Source organism: Elgaria multicarinata, chromosome 3 (genome assembly GCF_023053635.1).
Source record: "Elgaria multicarinata webbii isolate HBS135686 ecotype San Diego chromosome 3, rElgMul1.1.pri, whole genome shotgun sequence".
NCBI lineage: Eukaryota > Metazoa > Chordata > Lepidosauria > Squamata > Anguidae > Elgaria > Elgaria multicarinata.
This window is the reverse complement of record NC_086173.1, coordinates 169,699,776-169,720,709: the sequence shown is the minus strand read 5'-3', so window position 1 is coordinate 169,720,709 and position 20,934 is coordinate 169,699,776. Positions and strand designations below refer to the sequence as shown.

Sequence of the window (20,934 nt, the reverse complement as noted above, 5' to 3'; positions counted from 1 at the left end):
ACGATTTTAAAGCCTCCAATGTTGGAGAAGACATGAACAAGGTCCCAGACTCAGGCATTGGGACTCACGGACATTGTCACTGCTGTCTCCGGGACTGCCTTGAGTGAGGCAGAAGTACGTGGTCCTGTGGCAACGTCATTCTGTGTCCCAAGAACGAGCCCTTTGCCTACATCAACCAGAGGGCATTGGACAGAACGGAAGCACAAAGAAGGACCCACCTGAGTGCAGGTAAAGTCACTGGTGAAGATGCCAGGCCCTTTGGCGGTCCTAAACACTCTCAGCCCAAGTGCTTTGCCACCAAGCAAGAAGGGCGCTGTGGTCATCCTGCTAAGTAACCCGGAAGGAAATCACAGTCCCATCCATGGCACAAGGTCCATTGTATGCCAGGAAACCCTCATTGAACAGGCTTTCTCCCTGCTCTTTTCCTTTCCGTTTCCATTTTTTAAATTATTTTTCTTCTTTAGTTCTGGTTACATACATCAAACAATATCTGAATTTATTAACATTTCAATTCCTGCCTGGTATTAAAATATGAATTGATCATTTAGATCTTTAATACTTCTTAGTTCAATGCTCACAATTCTTAATTACTCACTCATCAATTGACACCCCACATTTCATTTCAGACACATTGAAAGGGAGCCTTGTTTCCTTCCATCGATGCTCTCCAGAGCCCTGGAGGCCTCAGCCCATGATCTACGGTGACCCTGTTCAGACAACATGCTAAGCTACAGTGTTTAAGCACTTTGAGCTAAACCACTTGCTGTGAAAGGGTTGGCGGGGGAATCTTGGCATAGCGTCTTGCCTGAACAGGCCCATTATTTCCAAATTCAGTACGTTTCATCCATCCCCCTTCAAACCTGGCTTTGATTGTCCTCCAGCTATCCTTAACTTTTGTGTCCGTTTCTTCAGGAGAGCACTCTGCAATCAGCTTTCAATATGACGGCCTTTGGAATCCTTCCACTGTTTTACTCTCAGCCATCTTGCTAACAATTAAAAAAAACACCATAGAATAGCTGAGTTGAAAGGGGCCTATGAGTCTATCCAGTCCAACCCCTTGCTCAATGCAGGAATCCACTTTAAAGATTTCCTGACGTCCATCCGAAATCTGGCTTCCTGTCACTTGAGCCCATTATTCTGTGTCCTGCACTATGGGATGATCAAGAATAGTTCCTGGCCCTCCTCCGTGTGACAACCTTTCAAGTATTTGAAGTGTGTTATCATGTCTCCCATCAGTCTTCTCTTCTCCAGGCTAAACATGTGCAGTTCTCTCTATTATTTATTTATTTATTTATATTGTAACACACTCCAGCTTCTCTATGTCCTTCTTGAAGTGTGGTGCCCAGAACTTGACGCAATACTCAAGATGAGCCTAACCAGCGCCGAATAGAGGGGAACCAGTACCTTGCGTGATTTGGAAGCTATCCTTCTATTACTGCAGCCCAGAATAGCATTTGCTTTTTTTGCAGCCACATCACACTGTTGGCTCATATTCAGCTTCTGATCTACAATATTTCCAACATCGTTCTTACTTGTAGTATTGCTGAGCCAAGTATCCCCCATTTGTAACTGTGCATTTAGTTTCTTTTTCCTAGGTGTAGAACTCGGCATTTATCCCACAGTAGAAAAGGTTCTCCAACCTGGTAGCCACCTGCCTCATTTACTTTGACAGGTGCTCACAGAGAAAGATCCCAGAAGAGGACTTTAGGGACCAGGCAGTGACATATGGGAGGAGGCACGCCTTCAGATAACCTGGCCCCAAACTTTGGAGGGCTTTGGATGTTCATAGTAGCACTCTGAATTGGGCCCACACCTGGACTGGCAGCCAGTGCAGCTGGAAAAGGACTGGCATAATGTGGTCTCATTGGCCAGTCCCTGTTAACAATCTTGCAGCCCTGTTTTGGACTAGCTGAAGTTTCTGGACCATTTTCAAATGCAGCCCAACATATAATGCATTGCAGGAATCCAACCGAGAGGTTGTCAGAGCATGGATAGGCTATCTCTGTCCGGATAAGGGCACAGTGGGTATATCAGCCTAAGCTGATAAAAAGTGCTCAGTGCCACTGAGTCCACCTCTGCCTCAGGTGATAGTTACACCCCTAAACTACAAACCCAATCTGTTAGGGGGAGTGCAACCCTCCCTAGAACAGGTTGAACATCCTCTATCCAGAGGGACGAACCAGCTACTAACAGTACCTCCACCTTGACTGGATTGAGTCAAAGTTTGTAGGTCCTCATCCAGCCCATTGCTGAGTCTTGGCACTGGTCCAGGACTTGCACAGCCTCACCTGACTCATATGTCACAGGCAGGTAGAGCTACATGTCATTAACATACTGATGGTGTTTGACTCCATATCCCCGAATGACCAGGGGCTTCAGATAGACGTTGAACAACATTGGGAACAAGAGGGTACCCTGCAGAACCCCATAACTCAATTGCCAAGGGGCCAAGGACTAAACACCCCATGTTAACTCTGAAATCAGCCCCATATGCAGGACTGGAACCACTGTACCACAGAGCCTCCGATGCCCATATCAGGGGGTTGATCCAGGAGGATACCATGGTTGATGGAACAAAATACGAGGAAAGATGGAGTAGAATTAACACAGTTGCACACCCCTGTCTTCACAATAAAGGTCATCCATCAGGGTGACCAGGGCTGATTCAATCCTGTAACTAGATCGAAACCCAGACAGGAATGGGTCTAGATAATCAGTATCCTTCAAGAGTGCCTACAGTTGCTCCACCACAAGTATCTTCCCTAGGAAGGGGGTGTTTGTGATTGGGTGGTAGTTGTTTACTACCACTGAGTCCAGGGTGGGCTCCTTCAGGAGTGGTCACCCCACGGCCTCCTTAAGGACAGCAGGGACTACCTCTGTCCAAAGGGAAGCATTTATCACTCCCTGGACCCACCCAGTCACACACCATCGGCTACCTTTTAGTAGCCAGGAGGGACAGGGATCGAGAGGGGAAGTGGTTGGCTGCATTGCTGCAAACACTTTGTCCACATCCCCAGGCCGCAAAAACTGGAACTGATCCGACAAGATTGGGCAGATGGGGGCATCAGACCCTTCAACTGGAGCTGCGCTAACAACAGCATCAAGCTCACTACGGAGACAAGCAATTTTGTCCTCCAAGTACAATGCATAAAGGTCACAGTGGGTCTTTCCCAAGGCCAGGGCCCCATTGGCTGGCTGTAGAGGGAATTGACAGCCCCTGGACCACCAAGAAGAAATCCGCTGGATGGCTGCTCAGGGACACAATGGAAGCAGCAAACTTGGACCCTGACACAACCTCCCCAAAACTTCAGACTGCCAATGTCACAACTTGGAGCAGAAACAAAATCAAGAGTACATCCGGGACTCCACATTCAGAGCACTGAAAAAGCTTTACTCCTGAGTGAATTCTTTGATGCAAGTTACATTGTGTGCTCTGACAAAAGCGCTTTCTACATACAAAGCAGTCATAGTGCTTCTCACCTGAGTGGATTGTTTCACGAGGGGGACGGTGCATTCCATGGTGGAATTGCTTTCCAAACTTGGAGCACTTTTATGGCTTCTCCTTGGTGTGAATTCTTTGATGTTGCTTAAGGCCTGTCCTGTGAGCAAAGCTCTTTCCACACTCTAGGCATTTATAGGGCTTCTCGCGTGTGTGAATTCTTTGATGTTCTTTAAGGCTTGTCCTGTGAGCAAAGCTCTTCCCACACTCTAGGCATTCATAGGGCTTCTCGCCTGTGTGAATTCTTTGATGTTGCTTCAGGTCTGCGCTGTGAGCAAAGCTCTTCCCACACTCTAGGCATTTATAGGGCTTCTCGCCTGTGTGAATTCTTTGATGTACTCTAAGGCTTGTCCTGTGAGCAAAGCTCTTTCCGCACTCTAGGCATTCATAGGGCTTCTCACCTGTGTGAATTCTTTGATGTTGCTTTAGGCCTGCACTGTCAACAAAGCCCTTACCGCACTCTAGGCATTTATAGGGCTTCTCGCCTGTGTGTGAGCTTTGATGTCGGTTTAGGCTTGTACTGCAAGCAAAGCTCTTTCCACACTCTAAGCATTCATAGGGCTTTTCGCCTGTGTGAATTCTTTGATGTTGCTTTAGGCCTGCACTGTGAGCAAAGCTCTTCCCGCACTCTAGGCATTTATAGGGCTTCTCGCCTGTGTGAATTATTTGATGTTCTTTAAGGCTTGTCCTGTGACCAAACCTCTTTCCACACTCTAGGCATTTATAGGGCTTCTCTCCTGTGTGAACTCTTCCATGTTGCTTTAGGTCTGTGCTGTGAGCAAAGCTCTTCCCACATTCTAGGCATTTATATGGCTTCTCGCCTGTGTGAATTCTTTGATGTTTTTTAAGGCTTGCTCTGTGAGCAAAACTCTTTCTGCACTCTAGGCACTCATAGGGCTTCTCGCCTGTATGAATTCTTTGATGTTGCTTTAGGCCTGCACTGTCAACAAAGCCCTTTTCGCACTCTAGGCATTTATAGGGCTTCTCGCCTATATGCATTCTTTGATGTTGCTTTAGGTTTGTGCTGTGAGAAAAGCTCTTTCCACACTCTAGGCATTCATAAGGCTTTTCGCCTGTGTGAATTCTTTGATGTTGCTTTAGGTTTGTGCTGTGAGCAACGCTCTTCCCGCACTCTAGGCATTTATAGGGCTTCTCGCCTGTGTGAATTCTTTGATGTTCTTTAAGGCTTGTCCTGTGAGCAAAGCTCTTTCCACACCCTAGGCATTCATAGGGCTTCTCACCTGTGTGAATTCTTTGATGTTGCTTTAGGCCTGCAATGTCAACAAAGCTCTTTCCGCACTCTAGGCATTTATAGGGCTTCTCACCTGTATGAGAGCTTTGATGTTGATTTAAGTTTGTGCTGCGAGTAAAGCTCTTTCCACACTCTAGGCATTTATAGCGCTTTTCGCCTGTGTGAATTCTTTGATGTTGTTTTCGTTCTGCACTGCAAACAAAGCCCTTTCCACACTCTAAGCATTCATAGGGCTTCTCCCCTGTGTGAGTGCTTTGATGTCGTCTAAGGTGGCTGTTCACAGTGAAACTTTTTCCACACTCTAAGCATTTAAAGGGCTTCTCTCTGGTGTGGATTCTTTGATGTCGCTTAAAGTCTGTGCTGTGAGCAAAGCTCTTTCCGCACTCTAGGCATTTAAAGGGCTTCTCTCCTGAGTGAATTCTTTTATGTAATTGAAGTTGTGAGTTGAAATGGAATTGCTTCTTACACTCCAAGCACTGAAATCTTTTTTCTTCTGTGTGAAATTGTTGATATTTGGCAATGTGAATCTTCTGAATCTTTATATATAGAGAGCTTTTCTTTTGCACCTTCCTCCTTCTTGGTTCTTCTAGTATTGGAATTTTACGGACATCTGACCCTTCAAAAGAAATGAATTTGTTTTCCCTCTTCTCTTCAGCTGCAGTTTTCCTTCTCTGGTCAAGGCCATCTTTCTTGCTCTTCCTGCGCTTGCCTGAAAAAATAAACACAGAAATCGTCCTGAAATCAGGGAACAAAACAAATGGTTTTCTGATTTGATTAACAGGATAAAAAGTGGAGAGGCAGAACCTTCCAAACAGATTAAATATCCTCTGATTTTCAATATAGTGGCATACAGCACTTTCATTTATATATAACACTTTCAAAGTAGCTCAAAGAGGAAATGAACGACATAAAATACTGTAAAAACCAAAGGCACTTAAAATCTGCCATTTTGTTCTAGCGGATCATTTAACTGGAAAGTGTGAATTCAACCCTCATGGTTCTTCTCAATGTCTCAATGTCTCAGGGGATTTGGAAAACCTCGGTCAGGGCTTCCTCCTAGACCATCTTGTTCAGTTGCACTAATTTTACAGACCTATATTTCAAAATTAAGTTTGTCCTGCTGTCTAGATGTATCACAAAATGGAAAGCAGACTGTCCAGAGAAAGCTTCTGAATGTGCTATAATCTTCTTTCCATGGGGAACTACATGATCATATGAAGAAGCCTAATCTGGACACGGAGGTTGTTAACAACTACCGGCCAGTGGCTAATATCCCTTTCCTGGGCAAAGTGCTTGAGCGGGGCAGGACAACTCCAGGCACTCTTGAATGAAATGGATTATCTAGATCCATTTCAATCAGGTTTTAGGCCTGGTTTTGGAACGGAAACTGCCTTGGTCGCCCTGTGGGATGACCTTTGCCAGGAGAGAGACAGGGGGAGTGCGACCCTATTGATCCTCCTGGACCTCTCAGCGGCCTTCGATACCATCGACCATGGTATCCTTCTGGATAGGTTGTCTGAGCTGGGAGTTGGAGGTACTGCGTTGCAGTGGTTCCGCTCCTACTTGGATGGCCAATTCCAGAAGGTGGTGCTACAGTTACCCATGCTCTGATAAACTCTCATTTGGATTACTGCAATGAGTTATATGTAGGGCTGCCTTTGAAAACGGTCCGGAAGCTTCAGCTGGTACAAAACAGGGCAGCCTGTTTACTAACAGGGACTGGTCAGCGAGATCACATTATGCCAACTTCATTGGCTGCCAGTCCAGGTCCGGGCCCGATTCAAAGTGCTGGTATTGACATTAAAAGCCCTAAACGGTTTGAGGCCAGGTTATTTGAAGGAACGCCTCCTCCCATATGTACCTGCCCAGACATTAAGATCATCTACAGGGGCCCTTCTCCGTGAGCCCCTGCCAAAGGAAGTGAGGCAGGTGGCTACTAGGAGGAGGGCTTTCTCCGCTGTGGCACCCTGGCTGTGGAATGAGCTCCCCAGAGAGGTCCTCCTGGCAACTACACTGTACTCCTTTCGTCACCAGCTGAAGACCTTTTTATTCTCTCAGTATTTTAACACTTAATTTTAACTTAAATTTAAATTTTACTGTTCTAACTCTGTAATTTAATCTTATATCAATTTTGCTGCATGGTTTTATCCTGGTTGTGCTTTTTATACTGTATTTTGTATTTGTGCTTTAAACCTGTTGGTTGTTTTATTATGGTTTTAATTTTTGTGAACCGCCCAGAGAGCTTCAGCTATTGGACAGTATAAAAATGTAATAAATAAATAAATAAATAAATAAATAAATAAATAAATAAATTATCTGTAACTTCTTTGACATTATGCAGACGCAAGCATGCCTGCAAAGTTAGATGGGTTTGCAGCCATCACTGCCACAGAATAAGTCCATAAATGAGCTTCTGTCAATCTTTTGTCAGGTCTCCAGAGAGTTTTCCTCTGGGTGTATTGCGGCCATCAGCCCAAGTGTTTCATTGCCTTCAGCTCCCAGAAAACTGTGAAGGTGGCAAAGCTTTCCAATTCATTTCAGTGTATTTGGGAGCAATCCTATTGACCGCTGGAGCCACTGCAGGAAACTGCAAGAGCAAGCCAGGGAAAGCCACCGGGATTCATGAGCCACCAGGGCCACGTCATGAGATTTGATGCTCCTCCCTTGCGGAGGATTCGGACTCAGATCAGGCAACGATTCCTTCATGACGACAGAACTGCCAAAGCTTCATCTACCCACAGAGCATGGTGTCCCTGGAACACGTTTGGTGCCATTCATGAAAGCTGATCGAAAGGGCTTTATACTGACTCCTGAGGTGGGGACATCAAGGGTTAACTACTGAGCCATGAATTGGGGACAAGAACCCAAATGAAAAGGAAAGACAGTGGAGGGAGAGCCCAGTAATTTCTACATCAATAGAGTAGGGAAAGTGGGTAACTGTAAGGCCCATGGCCTCTGATGTCCACATAGTAACCCACAGAGCACGGGAGAGAACAGGATGTTGTTGAGATCCTAATACAGGGTGTTGGGGACCATCTGTTATGCATCACTGAGACCTGTTGGGAAGTTCAATTCCGTAGACGTGTTTAGGGTGAATCTATTTTGGAAATCAAAAAGGACAGCATGTCTGGCCCCCAAGGGGGCATGCCCACCAACATGCCCGGCCCCTTAGGGCGTGTCAAGCACCAAGGGGGCATGTCCCACCCAAACAGAGCATTGTCATTGCACATGCGCTGCTTTTTACTGCCTTGCTGTAGTTTGTGATGTCTCAGTAATGGCCTCCGCTTAGGCAGACCCGCCCGGACCAAGCTTTTGGGATGGTGCTCTCCTCAGCTCTCCGTATCTGAATACAGCTTCAACTATCAGACCAGACTCGGAGAAGTTTCCCCCCAAAAAAGACGAAGGAGTGGCATATAGCCATTGAAAGGTAGCCCACGTTTCAAAGGAATAGACCCAACAGGAAAGAAGAAGTCGTGATTGTTAAACCTTGCTCTGAATTCATGTTGATAAGGCAATTGCAGATCAGGTGCCAACGGCATAGATCTTGGTCCCTTCTTAGAGATGGGAAGACCCAACTGGAAGGACATCCAGCTGTGAACAAAGAATATGAACTTAATAATAATTTAAAAGAAACTCATTCCTTCAGCTGGAAGGGTGGTTAAATTGTAATTCCTGTCACAACTATATGTAATTCGTTATCCTTATGATATATAACCTTGAGTGTAAAGATAATTGGCTATTCTGCATTAAACACTTTTGCAACTTGCCTTTAAGAATCCGTGTTGGGTGTAATAATTTATATGTGTAGGAGCGTACACAGACACATAATGGCCTTTTGTTAAGTGTTTAACTGTACTCAGTTGGGTGCTCTTTGGGCTCTGTTTATTTTCTGGAGTCAAACCAACAACCAAGTCTCACAGTGATTATAAGAACGCCAACAGGTAAAGGTTGGACAGGATACTACACCTTTATGGCTTTATGTACATCACCTGGTGAGCTTTCTCTGGACTAGAGTATCCCAGGAACAAGGCCCAGGCACTGTTGCCCTCAATGACATTTGTATTATGCACTGACACAAAGAAAGAAGAGCTGAAATTCCACCTTCCAGGATCTGGCAAGAAGGCAGAGAGGGAGCCTTACCCAGAGGAATCCCATTCCTTACCCAGAGAGGCCAGGATCCCATGATTCTCCTCCATGACTTCCTTGTGCAGAGTCCTCTGGCCTGGATCCAGCAGAGCCCACTCCTCCTCCGAGAAATGCACAGCCACCTCCTCAAAGGCCACCGGACCCTGAAAGCAGAAAAAGAATTGAGGTTCTCCTTGCGCATTATGTAGCAATACTTAAAATCAAGGCTGGTGAGGTCCTCCTTCTGAATGCCAGAGCTTCGTGAGTGACAGTCAAGGCCTTCTAGCAGCCATCTTGGAGCGGAGCAAAGGCTAAAGAGGCAGGTTCTTCCAGGACCAAAGAGATGTGCAGGGGACAGAGGCCCCCAGGACTCCCCTACCTGCCCAGGCTGTGCAGAAACTGCTTCCGCTCCACCGCAAAGCAAAGGAGGCTTAGAAGGATCCCCCAGGATCAGTTCACTCTCTCTGCAAGTTTCTCTGCTCCCTGTGAAGAAGACAAGGTGGGAAATAAGTTATAGTTCTTAAGCAATTGCATTTTGCTATTTAAGTGGAATCCATGACCATCCACACTACTAAACCTCATATCTTTTTTGAGCATCTAGAAGAAGAAGTCTATCTCCCCTCCCCCGTCCCCCAAATCAGGCTCCAGGAGAACGTTAAGGCAGTCATGCACCTCAGGCATAATTTAGGGAGGGAGACCATGGGGAAATACGTCCACTAATCCTTACCCAGTGAGGAGGGTCCTCCATCATCCTCCTGCAAGATCCACCTGTCCAGTGGCCTCTGTGTGGTGCCCGGTGGAGCCTTCTCTGCCTCAGGGAAATCTGTGGGCACTTTGGCCAACATCCACTGGACTTGGAGCAGGAGGGAGGATCCCAGGCAGGGAAGAGGGATTAGAGAAGGAAAGAAATGGGTCAGGTCAAGGCCAAGGGCAGCGTTTCCCAATCACTTTGCATTTCAGGGCTCCTTCTCAAGTTGACCTACCCTCCAAGCCACACAGCACACTAAGTTGTGTTTTTATCAGTGGAACACACGAGGATGTGTGTTTTGGGGCCAAGAGTTCAACCCTGGCATAAGCAAAGAACTTCAACTGTTGGATCCTGGATTGGATCCTGGTTTTTATTTTTCCACTGTTTTTACTATTGCCTGAGGACCTGGAAGAAGTGAGGAGTCAGCAGAACAAAATCACTTAAAGGTAAACATTGCACCTGGACACTTATTGAATTATTGTGGGGAATGTATTTGCAGTAATTAATCAATTAGTGATTGCATCAGTGTACAGGTCTGCCTATATAAGTAGCTGTGTTTTGCATGTTTGTTCTCTTCTCTCATCTTACCCCAACTTGATGTATGCTGTATTAATTGAACATCTGTGAGTATTTGTATATGTGCTGCCATAACTAAATTATTATAACTGTCAGTAAAGGATTTACTTTTAACTTACAAGGAATCCTTTGCCTCATTGGTCTTTGCTGCGTCCTAAGCTGAGAGCCACTGCTACTACTGCCTGTAGTTTCCAACAGGTTATGAGCTCAGAATTAACACTCTGAGCATCTAGAACTAATAATTTTCCAACATCAACACCCTCCAAAAACCAACCAGGAGGAAAGCGAGAACCTCCTAGACCTTCCCCAACACCCTGCATTTTCCGGTGTACGTTCAGCAATTTGGTGCCTATGAATGCTATTTCTCTTGTGTCGGGGGGATCTGCCATCACTATGCCTTGTGGTAGTGAGTTCCATACTAGTGCATACAGGCTTACTGCCTCTGATACTGGAGGTTACACATAGCCATCAAGACCCGTAGCCATGGATAGCCTTCTCCTCCAGGAATTCATCCAACCCCCTTTGAAAGCCATCCAAATGGGAGGCCATCACTACATCTTGTGGCAGTGAGTTCCATAATTTAACGATGTGTTGCGTGAAGAAGTCCTTCTTTTGATCTGTCCTGAGTCTCCCACCTATCAGCTTCATGGGATGACCCCGCTGGGTTCTAGTATTAAGGGAGAAGCAGAAAAATCTCTCTCTATCCACATTCTCCACTCCAAACACAATCCCAGCAGCTGTTGCAAATTTCCCTCATAGGGGAGATGCTCCAGCCCCTTGATCGTTTCAGTTGCTCTTTTCTGCCCCATTTTTTTCCAGCTCTGCAATAACATTTTTCATGACCAGAACCGTACACAATATTCTTAGATTTCGTCCCATCATAAATTTGTACAAGGGCAGTTGTATACTTGCAGTATTATTCTCAATTCATTTCCTAATTATGCCTAACATGGAGTTTGCTTTTCATTTCAGAGGGCATACACCGGGTGGACATTTTCATTGAGTTGTCCACTGCAACCTCAAGATCTCACGGGCCCCGTTCAGACAACACGCTAAACCACGCTGCTTAACCACAAAACGGTTCACGGACTGCATTAACCTTAATGCAGTCCCTTAACCATTTTGTGGTTAAGCAGTATAGAATCATAGAATAGCAGAGTTGGAAGGGGCCTACAAGGCCATCGAGTCCAACCCCCTGCTCAATGCAGGAATCCACCCTAAAGCATCCCTGACAGATGGTTGACAGATGCCCCAATGTGCATCACTTTACACTTATATTTATTTACTTATTTAGAGTATTGTTATCCCACACCTCAGCCAAAAACACTCTCGGAGCGGCTTACAATTTATCAGTAAAGAAGACAGTCTGCCCTCAGGCTTACATTCTAAAAAAGACACAACACACAAGGAAAAGGGGATGGGGAGGGAAGAGGGAGAAAATAAAAAGAAATGAAGGAGACTGTTTAGGCTGGTGGGGAGGCCCTGCTCCGTCCTCTCATCTCCCGATGGAGGGGCAGATGAACAGCTCCTCCTTCTTCCCCACTGGGTGATGATGTTAGCCCTGGGGGGAGGGAGTTTCAAAGTGAAGCAGGCTCTGATGGTCCCTGCCTGCTCCAGTCTCATTCACGTCTTCTTGCCCACTTAGAATCATAGAATAGCAGAGTTGGAAGGGGCCTACAAGGGCATTGAGTCCAACCCCCATGCTCAATGCAGGAATCCACCCTAAAGCATCCCTGACAGATGGTTGTCTAGCTGCCTCTTGAAGGCCTCCAGTGTGGGAGAGCCCACGACCTCTCTAGGTGACTGGTTCCATTGTCATACTGCTCTAACAGTCAGGAAGTTTTTCCTGATGTCCAGCTGGAATCTTGCTTCCTTTAACTTGAGCCCGTTATTCCGTGTCCTGCACTCTGGGAGGATCGAGAAGAGATCCTGGCCCTCCTCTGTGTGACAACCTTTTAAGTATTTGAAGAGTGCTATCATGTCTCCCCTCAATCTTCTCTTCTCCATTTGTCATTCAGACCCTCATTCTCCACCTTTGGAGAGATCCCTTTGGAGCTTCTTACAATCCCTTTGTGCTTTAAGCTCTTTAAATAATTTCAGTGTCATCAGCAAACTTGTTCACTCCTAATTCCAGATCACTTATGTTGAAAAGCATTTGGTCGAAATACGATCCCTGTGGGACCCCACTATTGACAACCCCCACCCTCCCATTGAGAGAATTTTTCATTCATTCCAACTTTCTGGTCTTGAACCAGCTACTGACCCACAAGAGGCCTTGCCCTCTTATTTCGTGACTGCTAAGTCTGCTCAGGAGTCTTTCTTGAGAGCCTTGGTCAAAAGCCTTTTACAAGCCCAAGTCAATAATGTCTACTGGATCACCCCTTTCTATAGCTTTATTGACACTCTCAAAGAACTCTAAACGGTTAGTAAGGCAGGACCTACCTTTAACAAGGGACAGGGCCTTTTCGGTGGTGGCCCCCAGACTATGGATCTCCCTGACGGGGCTCGCCTGGCGCAAACGCTGCTATATTTCCAGCGCCAGGTTAAGACTTTCCTCTTTGCTCAGGCATATGGTGACACATCTTAATCACCCACATGTTTAGTTTTTTAACGGTTTTTAATGCTTTATGTGTGTATGTTCTGTGTTTTTAGAATTTAAAATTTTGTATACTCGTTTTAATCTTAATTTTAGAATTTCTGTAAACCGCCCAGAGAGCCCTGGCTATGGGAGCGGTATATAAGTGCAATAAATAAATAAATAAATAAATAAATAAGGAAGCCATGTTGATTCTTTTTCAGCACGGCTTGTCCTGCTACATTTTACCTTTAATGATGCTTTAAACCAATTTAACATGAATAGACATTAAGGTAATCAGCCTGTAAATCAGTGTTATGTCGGCCATTCTCCAGTCATTTGACACAGATGCCAATAATAAATAAATAAATAAATAAATAAGCTTAGGAACATGCTGCATATTTTTTGTCAAAGATCCTCCGAGGAAGCCCTGCTCCAAACGTGACGTACAACTATTCTTGGCGGTGTGGTGGGTGGGTGGGTAGGAAATTGGGGCATCCCTTCCTTAAAGGACATGCAAAAACAAGTTGAGGGAAGTATTAAGAACACAGTCCCTGTTAGTTATCAAGATGAAATGCTCTCACCTGCTCTTGGTCCTCTGCCTGGCTCAGGAGGAAGCCTTCTGCCAGGGCCACCGCCTGGGAACTGGTCTCCGCTCCACACTCTCTGACCCAGCTCTCCATCTCCGGGGGCAGGACAGCCAGGAACTGCTCCAGGACCACCAGGTCCAGCATCTCAGCTTTCATGTTCCTTTCTGGCTTCAGCCACTGGCGGCAAAGGTGGTGGAGACGGCTGCAAACCTCTCGGGGCCCTTTGGCATCCTGGTAGTAGAAGTCTCTGAAGCACTGGCGCTCCGTGTCTGAGCTGGTGTTGCTCTCAGAGAGGATCTCCTGCACTGTCCTTTCCCAGAGCTCTGCGCTGCTCCCTTCCTGGATGATACGGGGCCTATTTCCTGCCTCAGGGCCAGCAAACTTTTGCTCTTTCATCTTTTCTCTCTTCTGCATCTCTGCTTCCACTTGGACTTGAAAACTCTCCTTCCTGTCTCAAACGGAGTGGGGGGGGGAATTCTTCAGTCCTCCGGGTGCCTCATCCAGATTCCTTATGGAAAGCAGCCCAGGGTTGATGTATCCCTATAGGAGGGCCTGGTTTCCCCTGGGGCAAGTACAGACATTTGATATAGTACATCCTAATAAAAAGCTCCGGTGTTTTATTTTGAAGGCTTTGAGACTACATTTTTTTTTAATATCCCATGGTATTTATTCACTAGGTTTAAAACAGGGAGAGGAAAGAAAACAAAAAATGCAATGCAAACGTGACACCAGGGCAGGCTTTTTGCCCACAGGTGGGACATTCCTCCTCCCCACCCGGCACCTTTCCTCTTGTGTCCCTACCAGACCCCCCTTTCTCCAGACTTCCCTTCCCTGATCTCCTAAGGTTGTGGGCTCTCCCACACTAGAGGCCTTCAAGAGGCAGCTGGAACACCATCTGTCAGGGATGCTTTAGGGCGGATTCCTGCATTGAGCAGGGGGTTGGACTCGATGGCCTTGGAGGCCCCTTCCGACTCTGCTATTCTATGCTTCTATGATTCTAATGATGGGGGAGGAAGGAGGTGCAAGGTGGGGGTCTCCTGGAGGGGCCCCCAAGTGGGTCAGCCGCCTGGGGGTGGCAGGGGGGCTCTGTCTCTCTTCCCACCCACCCCCTACCCTGGACCAGCCCCCCTGCCTTTGGCTGCCTTAGGGGGTCTCTTTCCACCCCCTCCACCCCCTGGGACCCCCTTGCATCTTGCACCCACCTGCTCCTCTGCAGGGGAAGAGAGGCTGAGGCTGCAAACTCCATGCAAACCTCCCAGGCTGCTTTCCCAAGGGTGGGAGGGAAGACGGAAGTGAGTGCATTCAAACAGCCTAGGCTCTTCATAGGGCCTCTCTAGGACCCAGCACACTCGCTCTCTTTAACCCTACGATGGAGACAACACTACAGAGCCGTAGAGGGTCCTCCGTCGGGCTCCTGGCAGGGACGCGGACCTGGGAAGGGGGCTTTTATCCCCGCAGCCGCCCCGCCTGCTCCTTCTGGGGGCTTCGCCGGATCCAGGGCGGTTCTTTGCATCATGGGTTTACTATGGTGACCCTATGGAAAGGAGGACAGGGCTCCTGTATCTTTAACAGTTGCATAGAAAAGGGAATTTCAGAAGGTGTCCTTTGCATGCTTGCAGCACCTGGTGAAATTCCCTCTTCATCACCGCAGTTAAAGCGGCGGGAGCATCTAGAGTGACCAGATGCAAAAGAGGGCAGGGCTCCTGCAGCTTTTACTGTTGTGATGAAGAGGAAATTTCACCACGATCTCCATATATACAAATGACACCTGCTGAAATTCCCTTTTCTATGCAACCGTTAAAGATACAGAGCCCTGTCCTCCTTTCCATAGGGTCACCCTAGTATACCTCTGGGCGCAGAGCACAGCTGGCTATGTGCACTGGAGGTTATTATGGGATGTCTGAAAGCACTGAACAGCCTCTGTCTGCGCCCTTCTTGAAGTGCAGAGCGCAGAACAGGAAGCAATAAATAAATAGCTGGCTTCGTGAGAAAAAAAATCCTCCAGGTCCTGGTTAGGCTTTTTCAGGAGTGGCCTGATTACCCATTGCAGAGTCTAGGCACTGGTCCAGGACTTGCACAGCCTCACCTGACTCACCTGTCACAGGGAGACAGAGCTGCGTGTCATGAGAATATGGATGGCCTTTGGCTCCAAATCCCCTAAAGGTAGCTCCCAGCGGCTTCATATAGATGTTGAACAACACTGGGAACAAGCCTGCAGAACCCCATAGCTCAGTTGCCAAGGAATAAACACCCCATGTTAACTCTCTGAAATAGGCCCCATATGTAGGACTGGAATCACTGTACCACTGAGACTCCGATGCCCTTCCCACGCCATTGATCCAGGAGGATACCATGGTTGATGGCATCAAAACATGATGACAGATGGAGTAAAATTAACACAGTTGCACACCCCTGACGTCACGATAAAGGTCATCCATCAGGGCAACCAGGGCTGATTCAATCCTGTAACTAGATCAAAACCCAGACCAGTCAGTCTGACATTCATCCCTTGGAAAATTTTGGAGCAGATTATGAAGAAGTCAATCTGTAAGCACCTTGAAAACAATGCAGTAATTACTAGAAGCCAACATGGATTTGTCAGGAACAAGCCCTGTCAGACTAATTTGATCTCATTTTTTGATCGGGTAACCTCCCTCGTGACTGTGGGAATGCTGTGGACGTCATGTATCTTGACTTCAGCAAAGCTTTTGACAAAGTGCCCCATGATATTCTGATAGCTAAACTAGCTTACTAAACTAACAAACTAGCTAAAAGTGGACTAGAGTGAACAACTATTAGGTGGATTCACAGCTGGCTACAGAATCGGACGCAGGGTGCTTATCAATGGTACCGTCTCAAACTGGGGGGAGGTAATGAGTGGGGTACCGCAGGGCTCAGTCCTGGGCCCAGTGCTCTTCAACATTTTTATTAATGATTTGGACGAGGAGGTGCAGAGAACGCTGATCAAATTTGCAGATGACACAAAATTGGGTGGGATAGCTAATACCCTGGAAAACAGAAACAAACTTCAAAGTGATCTTGATAGGCTGGAGTGGTGGGCTGAAAACGACAGAATGAAATTTAATAGGGATAAATGCCAAGTTCTACATCTAGGAAGTAGAACCAAATGCACAGTTACAAGATGGGGATACTTGGCTCAGCAATACTACAAACGAGAAGGATCTTGGAATTGTTGTAGATCACAAGCTGAATATGAGCCAATAGTGCAATATGGCTGCAAGAAAGGCAAATGCTATTTTGGGCTTCATTAATAGAAGTAGAGCTTCCAAATCGTGTGAGGTACTGGCTCTTCTGTATTCTGCCCTGGTTAGGCCTCATCTTGAGTACTGCGTCCAGTTCTGGGCACCACACTTCAAGAAAGGTGCAGAAAAGCTGGAGCATGTTCAGAGGAAGGCAACCAGGATGATCAGGGATCTGGAAACAAAGCCCTATGAAGAGAGGCTGAAAGAACTGGGCATGTTTAGCCTGGAGAAGAGTAGACTGAGGGGAGACATGATAGCACTCTTCAAATACTTGAAAGGTTGTCACACAGAAAAGGGCAAGGATCTCTTCTCAATCATCCCAGAGTGCAGGACACAGAATAATGGGCTCAAGTTAAAGGAAGCCAAATTCCGGCTGGACATCAGGAAAAACTTTCGGACTGTCAGAGCAGTACAACAATGGAATCAGTGACCTAGGGAGGTTGTGGGCTCTCCCACACTAGAGGCCTTCAAGAGGCAGCTGGACAACCATCTGTCAGGGATGCTTTAGGGTGGATTCCGGCATTGAGCAGGGGGTTGGACTCGATGGCCTTATAGGCTCTTTCCAACTCCTATACTATGATTCTATGAGTGGGCGGTAGTTGTCTACTACCACCGAGTCCAGGGTGGGCTCCTCCAGGAGTGATCACACCATGGCCTCCTTAAGGGCAGCAGGGACCACCTCTGCTGAAACGGAAGATTTTATCACTCCCTGGACCCACCTAGTCACACCCCTTGAGCTAGCTTTTCTCAGCAAGGAAGGACAGGGATCGAGAGGGGAAGTGGTTGGCTGCATTGCTGCAAGCACCTTGTCCACATCCCCAGGCTGCAAAAACTGGAGCTGATCCTACAAGATTGGGCAGATGGTGGCATCAGACCCTTCAACTGGAGCTGCGCTAACAACAGCATCAAGCTCGCTGCGGAGACAAGCGATTTTGTCCTCCAAGTGCAATGCATAAAGGTCACAGTGGGTCTTTCCCAAGTCCAGGGCCCCATTGGCTGGCTGTAGAGGGAATTGACAGCCCCTGGACCACCAAGAAGAAATCCACTAGATGGCTGCTCAGGGACACAACAGAGGCAGCAAACTTATACCCTCTCCCCCAATCTTCAGACTGCCCATGTCACAAGGTGGGACAAAAACAAAATCACGAGTACATCCTGGACTCCACACTCAAAGCACTCCAAAAGCTTTATTCCTGGGAGAATTCTTTGATGCAAGTTACATTGTGTGCTCTGACAAAAGCGCTTTCCACATACAAAGCATTCATAGCACTTCTCATCTGAATAGATCATTTCACGAGGGAGATGGTGCATTCCATGGTTGAATTGCTTTCCAAATTAGGAGCACTTTTATAGCTTCTCCTTTGTGTGAATTCTTTGATGTTCTTTAAGGCTTGTCCTGTGAGCAAAGCTCTTTCAACACTCTAGGCATTCATAGGGTTTTTCGCCTGTGTGAATTCTTTTATGTTGCTTTAGGTCTGTGCTGTGAGCAAAGCTCTTCCCGCACTCTAGGCATTCATAGGGCTTCTCGCCAGTGTGGTTTCTTTGATGTTCTTTAAGGCCTGTCCTGTGAGCAAAGCTCTTTCCGCACTCTAGGCATTTATAGGGCTTCTCGCCAGTGTGAATGCTTTGATGTCGTTTTAGGGTTGCACTGTCAGCAAAGCTCTTTCCACACTCTAGGCATTCATAGGGCTTTTCGCCTGTGTGAATTCTTTGGTGTCGATTTAGGCTTTTGCTGTGAGCAAAGGTCTTCCCGCACTCTAGGCATTTATAGGGCTTCTCGCCAGTGTGAATTCTTTGATGTTCTTTAAGGCTTGTCCTGTGAGCAAAGCTCTTTCCACACTCTAGGCATTTATAGGGCTTCTCACCTGTGTGAGTGCTTTGATGTCGCCTAAGGTGGCAGCTCACAGTGAAGCTCTTTCCACACTCAGAGCATTTATAGTCCTTCTCTCCTGAGTGAATTCTTTGATGTCGATTAAGGTCTGTGCTGTGAACAAAGCTCTTTCCACACTCTAGGCATTCATAGGGCTTCTCGCCTGTGTGAACTCTTTGATGTTGCTTTAGTTCTGCACTGCTAACAAAGCCCTTTTTGCACTCTAGGCATTTATAGGGCTTATCACCTGTGTGAGTGCTTTGATGTCGCCTAAGGTGGCTGTTCGCAGTGAAACTTTTTCCACACTCAGAGCATTCATAGTCCTTCTCTCCTGAGTGAATTCTTTGATGTCGATTAAGGTCTGTGCTGTGAGCAAAGCTCTTTCCACACTCTAGGCATTGATAGGGCTTCTCTCCTGAGTGAATTCTTTTATGCAAGTGAAGTTGTGATTTGTAAGGGTATTGCTTCTCAAACTCCAAGCACTGAAATCTTTTTTCTTCTGTGTGAAACTGCTGACATTTGGTAATGTGAATCTTCTGATTCTTTACATATGGAGAGCTTTTCTTTTGCACCTTCCTCCTTCTTGGTTCTTCTAGTATTGGAATTTCATGGACGTCTGACCCTTCCAAAGGAATGGAGTTGTTTTCCCCCTTCTCTTCAGCTGCAGTTTTCCTTCTCTGGTCAAGGCCATCTTTCTTGCTCTTCATGCACTTGCCTGAAAGAATAAACACAGAAATCGTCCTGAAATCAGGGAACAAAACAAACGGTTTGCTGATTTGATTAACAGGATAAAAAGTGAAGAGGCAGATCCTTCCAAAAAGATTAAATATTCCCTAATTATCAATACAGTGGCATGCAGTTCTTTCATTTATATATAATAATGCTTTCAAAGTAGCTCAAAGAAGAAATGAACGACATAAAATACTGTAAAAACAAAAGGCACTTAAAATCTGCCATTTTGTCCCAGCTGATCATTTAACTAGAAAGTGCGAATTCAACCCTCATGCTTCTTCTCAATGTCTCAAGGGCTTTGGAAACTTTCAGTGAGGGCTTCCTCCTAGACCATCTTGTTCGGTTGTCCTATTTTTACAGACCTCTATTTCAAAATGAAGTTTGTCCTGCTGTTTAGATGTATCTCAAAATGGAAAGCAAACTGTCCAGAGAAAGCTTCTGAATGTGCTGTAATCTTCTCTCCGTGGGGAACTTTATGATCATATCTGTAACTTGTTTGTCATTATGCAGATGCAATCATGGCTGCAAAGTGAGATGGGTTTGCAGCCATCACTGCCACAGAATAAGTCCATAAATGAGCTTCTGTCAATCTTTTGTCAGGTCTCCGGAGAGTTTTCCTCCGGGTGTATTGCGGCCATCAACCCAAGTGTTTCATTGCCTTCAGCTCCCAGAAAACTGTGAAGGTGGCAAAGCTTTCCAATTCATTTCAGTGTATTTGGGAGCAATCCTATCAACCGCTGGAGCCACTGCAGGAAACTGCAAGAGCAAGCCAGGGAAAGCCACCGGGATTCATGAGCCACCAGGGCCACGTCATGAGATTTGATGCTCCTCCCATGCAGAGAATTCGGACTCGGATCAGGCAACGATTCCTTCATGACAACAGAACTGCCAAAGCTTCATCTACCCACAGAGCATGGTGTCCCTGGAAAACGTTTGGTGTAGTGGAGGAAACCTGATTGAGAGGGCTTTAAATTGACTTCTGAGGAGGGAACATCTAACAGGGTTAACTATTGAGCCGTGTATTGGGGACAAGAACCCAAATGAAAAGGAAAGGCAGTGGAGGTAGAGCCCGGTAATTTCTACGTCAATAGAGTAGGGAAAGTGGGGTACTGTAAGACCCATGGCTTCCGATGTCCATGTACTAACCCACGGAGCACAGCAGAGAACAAGATGTTGTTGAGATCCTAATACAGGGTGTTGGGGAACACTCTGATATGCATCACTGAGACCTGTTGGGAAGTTGAATTCTGTAGACATGTTTAGGGTGGCCCTATTTTGGAAATCAAAAAGGAGGACAACATGGCTGGCCCCTTGAGGGGTGTCCAGAACCAAAGGGGCATGTCCCACCTAAACAGAGCCTTCTCATTGCACATGTGCTGCTTTTTACTGCCACACTGTAGTTTATGACATCTCTGTAATGGCCTGGAAATAGTGGAGTGTATTTCTTCTTAGGCAGAGCTGCCCGGACCAAACTTTTGGGATCGTGCTCTCCTGAGCGCTCCGTATCTGAGTAACGCTTCAACTATCAGATCAGACTTGGAGACGTTTCCCCCCAAGAAGTCTAAGGTTTGGCATATAGGCATTGAAAGGTAGTCCACGTTTCAAAGGAATAGACCCAACAGGAAAGAAAAAGTTGTAATTCGTTATCCTTATAATATATAACCTTGAGTGTAAAGATAATTGGCTATTCTGCTTTAAACACTT

General features: G+C 46.4%; 3 protein-coding genes and 1 pseudogene across 3 annotated transcripts in view; 2 read left to right on the top strand and 2 right to left on the bottom strand.

The window, feature by feature from the left end:
- Positions 1–20,934, bottom strand: part of LOC134396268 (uncharacterized) — an 853,762-nt gene that overhangs the window by 242,001 nt on the left and 590,827 nt on the right. The gene's annotated exons all lie outside the window — the stretch shown is intronic.
- Positions 1–20,934, top strand: part of LOC134396301 (zinc finger protein 420-like) — a 207,773-nt gene that overhangs the window by 118,298 nt on the left and 68,541 nt on the right. The gene's annotated exons all lie outside the window — the stretch shown is intronic.
- LOC134396430 (zinc finger protein 239-like) overlaps positions 1–20,934 on the top strand; it is a 193,426-nt gene that overhangs the window by 118,288 nt on the left and 54,204 nt on the right. The window lies entirely within an intron of this gene.
- LOC134396369 (zinc finger protein 883-like) overlaps positions 2,757–20,934 on the bottom strand; it is a 32,191-nt pseudogene continuing 14,013 nt past the window's right edge.